This window comes from Molossus molossus, unplaced genomic scaffold (genome assembly GCF_014108415.1).
Source record: "Molossus molossus isolate mMolMol1 unplaced genomic scaffold, mMolMol1.p scaffold_m16_p_7, whole genome shotgun sequence".
Lineage (NCBI taxonomy): Eukaryota > Metazoa > Chordata > Mammalia > Chiroptera > Molossidae > Molossus > Molossus molossus.
In genome coordinates, this window is record NW_023425401.1 from 93,898,895 (window position 1) to 93,904,894 (window position 6,000).

The 6,000-nt window shown below is 51.6% G+C and overlaps 1 pseudogene; it reads right to left on the reverse strand.

Moving 5' to 3' along the window:
* Positions 1 to 3,098, reverse strand: part of LOC118619702 — a 42,774-nt pseudogene extending 39,676 nt beyond the window's left edge.
* Between the last annotated feature and the right edge of the window lie 2,902 nt (positions 3,099 to 6,000).

Consider the following 6,000-nt stretch of genomic DNA (forward strand, 5'->3'; position numbering starts at 1 on the left):
AGAGACCCCGAATCTAGCGCAGCTCCTCTGGCCACATCATCTTCAGTTTAACAAAGGCCAATACACATGTCCACAACCCCTATGAACATGGCCACTTTCACTTTCGGGGCATCTCAGAGGGGACTGTTACTGACCCCGGCTTCTGACCCCGGCTTCTAGATAGGAAAACAAGGCTGGCGTTTTTTTCATACACAGTGTGAATTGGGACCCTTTCCAAGGCCATTTTAAAGTCACTCACAGGCCCTGGCCAGATGGCTCCATTGGTTGGAGCATTGTCCCATACACCAAAAGGGTGAGGGTTTGATTCCCAGCAGGGCACATACCCAGGTTGCGGGTTCAATCCCCAGTCAGGGTGTGTGCTAGAGTCAACCGACAGATGTTTCTCTCGCACGTCCATGTTTCTCTCTCTCTAAAAATCAATACAAAGCGTATCATTGGGTGAGGATTTTAGAAAATGTACACACACAGCCATTCGCACGTAGGGTTTTCCCGAGAATCTCGTCTGTCTGTTTGCATTTCTCCCAGCCTTTTCCCCACTCCTCTTTCTTTTCTTTTGTTAGTTGTTTGTTTTGTTTATGCAGGAAGTTAGTGAGCTAGGATTAGAACATGGTCCTGTGTACCATCCACACCTCATTCCTCCGTCCTTGTTCTCCTGCCTGCCCTTGACCTTGCCCTCTGGCAGGTACAGTCAGGGAGGAAGCCCGAAGGGAGAGGCAGCTGTTTTCACAGAGGAAAAATGCCTCCTACCAAAGTATACCCAAGGGCTGTGCCTTTCTCCAGGACCAGTTCTGACAGCTCAGACAGCCGGCGCCCAAACGGCACACTCCAGCACTTGCCCTGTCACCTCCTGCCACATCAAGCCTTTGGCACAGCACTGGCTACTCAACCTCTGCCAGGCTTGCACCATCTCTGCCCAACCCACAGCAGGTGGTGGCCAACGTGTTCGGGGCTGGCTCAGGTTGGTATTGGGCCATAATCTTGTGGACAACGTCTCATTTCCACGGAGACAGGATTTGTAGAAGCATCCTTCTCCCTCCTCCTCTTTGACTTCCTCCTGCGACTTCTGGTGAATGAGCACCCTGTGCTGCAGACCCTGCCCATCTCCCAGGAGGAAGGCTTGGGTGCCCACTGCCCTCATCTCTTCTCTGGCTTTCAGGAAGTGCTGATCCTGAGACAGCAAGTCGGCATAGTTTGGCCCAAAGCTTCCTGACCGCACCCACATACCAGGGCAGTGCCAGCTCAGGCAGTTATCTATTGTTTCCGTGCAGTGGGCAGGGTTGGCCATTGGGCACTAAGGCCACCCGGGCGGAACAAGCCTTCTCAAGGCAGGGTGGCTCCAAAGCACTGGGCTGAAGGTTGTCCCCTGGCCCCGAGTGACAGAGGGAATGGAGTGTGAAGCCCAGAACTTCTCCAGACGCAGATCAAAGGAATTAAAAATCGATGTGAAAAAATCCTTCAGTGAGCTTATTAACAAAACATAATTTCTACTGGGTTCTAAACTCCGTTCTCAGAAAAACAAAAACCCAGGGCAATGGGTGCCCATTCTGCCTGGATGGTGTAGAACTGGGAAGACCTAGAGCCTCCTTCCAGCCCCCATGACCCACTAGGCAGGTACCGAGACAGCGGTTCTCCCTTCTTTTTTTTTTTTTATCCTCACCCGAGGACATTTTTCCATTTTTTGTACAGATAGAGTGGGAGGGAGAGAGAGGAAGAGAGAGAGAGAGGGAAACATCGACGTGAAGGGACACATCGAGTGGCTGCCACCCACACGACCAACCAGGGCCGGGGACAAACTGCAACCGAGGTACGTGCCCTTAGCGGGAACCGAACCCGGGTCTCTCTGTACCGCAGGCCGACGCTCTAACCACTGAGCCAAACCGGCCAGGGCGGTTCTCCCTTCTGATGCCTCTGCTTTACCAGCTGTAGAATGGGCTACATACTGTGAAAACCCATTTCAAAGTCTTTTTTGTTGTTGTTATTAATCCTCACCCGAGGATGTTTTCTACTGATTTATTTTAGAGAATGGAGGGGAGGGAGAGAGAAACACTGATGTGAGATAGACACACTGACTGGCCGCCACCCGCATGACCCGACTGAGGCCGGAGATCAAACTTGCAACCCAGGTATGTGCCCTTGACTGGATTCAAACCCGTGACCCTTCAGTCCTCATGTGGACACTCTAACCACTGAGCCAAACCAGCCAGAGTTCCAAGTCTCTTTTTAAAAGGAGTAATTGGCTGGTGGAGTTACCGCTTTCCCTACATGCACTATGAAATCATCAAGCATCGCCCGGCTGGTGTGGCTCAGTGGTTGAGCGTCGACCCTGCACTAAGAGGTCGCTGGTTTGATTCCTGGTCAGGGCACATGCCCAGGTTGTGGGCCAAATCTCCAGTGGGGGGCATGCAGGAGGCGGCCAATCCATGTTCTCTCTCATCGATGTTTCTCTCTCTCTCCCCCTCTCTCTAGAATCAATAAAAAATAAAAGAAATAATCAAGCATTACTTTTACTCAGCTGACTCAACTCTCTAAGGAGACTTAAAGCATGCAAAAGAAAGAAGAGGGTGAACATAATCACTAAGGCAAAGGAAGATGGCACCAAGGTTCCAGGTGTGTGGCATCCATCCACTCAATCCTAATCACATGGTGCAGGACACCTGGGCTTCCAAGGAGCCTCAGCCAGATATCGAATTAGCATCAGAGGGCTGACCTTAGTTCACTTCAGGTCGAGATAAAACACTGTAACTGTAACGTTGCTCCAATTTCTTGGAGGTAGGTTGGTAGAGAGCCTTCCCTTAACAATTCTCCCTGACCTAGGCAAAACTTGCGTCCTCGTCCGCTCATCTTTCTCAGCTCACAGAAAACAGTTGTTTGTCAGCCACTTACCTGCAGCCCCAAACCAGTCATCTTGCTCCTCATCCGGACAGTGCAGGGCGTGCACGGAGTCCCGGGGCGACGCTGCCCTCAGGGCCCGACGCTGGAAACAGGGACCAACAACGTAGGACTGCTGGGTGCGCAGTGATGCTCTTGCCTGTCTGTAGCTCAGCTTGTTTTCCTGACACTGTTACTGACAACTCCACGCTGTAAGAGCGCACCGCCATGGGGGCCACTGCCAATGTCACCTGGATTATACTCGGTGCCTACTGGCCAAGCCTCTGCTTAGGCTTCTCACCATGATTCGGGGGCATTTTTCACGGTGACCAAATGAGAGAGAGTTTCTCTGATCTCTGGTCATTCCTCACCAGCCGTGCAGGTTGGCCATCCACTCACTTATGTCCAAGTCCCCTGACCTCTCTGAACTGAAATCAGACCAGCTCTTGGACTCCAGCTCTTTCGTTTCCTGATAAATAGTACATTAATTTAAACTATTGCGTTAACTCTTAAAAAAGCCAGCTTGAAATGTCATCTTTGAACTCTATTCTATTTAAACCTTACAGCTCTAAGAATCAGAATGTCGGGTCTAAAAGTGACCTCAGAGATTAAGCCCGGGGTTCTAAACTTAGGGGTTAATGCTCTTGGAGAGTTCATGGAAGGCCTTGGGGGACCTGTGAGCCTTCTAAAACATTACCCCCAATTTTGTGTGTACGTGCATGTACTCTATTTTTCTAAGGGAGAAGGGCCACGCCTTTCATTAGAATCTTAAGCAAGGACCTTGACAGGACCAGCTTGTTTTTGAGAGGACACTGGGCTCCTCAGGAGTAAAACGGTGGGATGGCTGGATAATACCCAGGTTGCCCGACTCTGAGCTCTTTGCACTGTATCATACGATTTACCTTTAAAATCGTATAGACGTTCATTTAAACAAGGTGAACCCAAGCGCTTGTTGATTTTCCCATGGATCCCACTGCCAGGATGGTGCAGGAGCAACGTGGTACAATAGGGACAGAGGGTGTGAGGGGGACAGCAGCCGGTGACAGCTTCCCACAAAACCTCAGAGGGGGACTGACAGGTGGTAAATAAACAGCACAGCAAAAAAAAAGTCAAAACCTGAGACCCCAGAACACCAAGCCCACACGCAGTGATCGGACACCTGTGCGGAGCGTGGGAAGGCCCAAGAGCTGGGGTGCAGGTACTCCCCAAAGACGGGGAGTTCATGGGCTCCACTCGGACAGCGTGAACTGGAGAAGCTCTGGGCCCAGGGGTACTTGGTCCAGCCAAGGGAGGCCAGGTGCCTTCCTAACGAGAGGGTCACGTTGCAGTCCCCTGACAACGACATTTCCAGCCCCTCTCCTCAGCTCAGCTTTTAGGATCTGACAGCCGGGCTTGTTGGCACCTCTGTGCTGGACGGTGTACTGTCAGTGAGCTCAGTGTCACCACCACTGCACCCTGCTAGGCCGGGGACGCCTCTCCCTGGATGGCTCCAGGTTCCAGTTCGCCAGTGAAGGAACCTGAATAGGACCCAAGTGAAGGGAACGCCGTTACTCCTGTACTCGGGCGGCGGGTTCACGGACCTCGGGTCCCCCACAGGCTCCCACTTCACAGCCCCTCTGGGGGGAGACACGGCGGTTTCCTGGATTGTCCTGGAACCCCAGGCTTCTGCTCCAGGGCTGCGGGCTCCCCTGTCTTTAGTGACAACTTCAGGCATTCTCTAGCTGCAGTTTTCAAGACCTTCACTTCCTCCCCTGCATCTGCGGAACTCCTGAGATGGCCATTAAACGCTTTATTCTAGTAAAACTTGTGACTGTTTGAGCCTACCTGGTACAGCCCCCCGCAGGAGACCGAAGGGTTCATCTCTGAGAGGATACCCCCCCAAACACCGCACAGATAACGGCGCTGGGGCCCCTCGGGCAGGAGCGGAGTCCCTCCCCGTCGCCCCGTGGCAGGGTCCCACTGCTGCGGTTACAAAGCATTACACGCTCAGCAGAGTCGTCATCTTACCTTCAGGAGGCCAGAAGTCCGGCCAGGTCTGCCTGCGGTGACACCAAAGTGTCCACAGGGCCGTTCCCTTCTGGAGGCTCAAGGGGGAGATTCTGTTTTCTCGCCTTTTCCAGCTTCTAGAAGCTGCCTTCGTTCCTTGGCTTGGGGCCGTCTCCCTCCATCTTCACAACCAGCAACACTGCATCTCCCTGACCTTTCTTTCCTGGTCAGGTCCCTGACACAGCTGGGAAAGCTTCACGGACCGTAAGGACGCCTGGGGTTAGACCGATCCCACCTGGTAACTCAGGCCACTCTCCCCGTGTTAGGTTTTAACCTGGATCACGTGTGCAAAGTCCCTTTACCACCGAGGTAGCATTTACACAGAACCCGGGGGTTAGGATGAGGTCGTCTTGAGGGGAGGGGCTTGTCATCATTCTGCCCGCTCCATGCCCTAGGAGGAAACTCACTAGCTGCTAAGTCCTGCCAACACAGGGAGGGCCTCAACAGTTTTAAGGCCCATCCTTAAATATAAATGGGTAATTAAAAATCATTAAGTGCCAGGCATTTGAGCAATCCTTTCAAAACATAAAGGCAAAACCCCAAATGGAAACCCAAAGAGGCTGGAAGAAACAGAGACAATCCAGGGGCAGAAAACTTGGTGGTGGTGGTGGCAGGGGGACCTATTTAATATGTTCAGCAACATCCGTGAATCCTCAAAACAGGAAAAAAAAAATGCAAATTAAATAAAATAAAGGCAAAGACTCTCAGATATTAAAAATATATGAGAAAGAGGTAAGCAATTTACCATACATAGAGTTTAGAGTAATGTAAAGATGGCTGAGGAACTTAGAACTACAAGGAACTTAATGGAACGACAAGGAACTTAACGGGAACTACATTGGCATGAAAAAGGACAGAGAGACCATGAATAAAAACTAGGTGGAGCCCAGGGCAGTGTGGCTCAAGGTTAGAGCACTGGCCTGCACATCAAAGGGTTACAGGTTCAATTCCAGTCAAGGCCACATACCTGGAGTTGCAGGTTCAATTCCCTGCCCCAGTTGGGATGCATGCAGGAGGCAACCAATTGATGTGTTTCTCTCATCAACATTTCTCTCTCTCATTCTGCCCCCCTTCCTCCCTTCCATT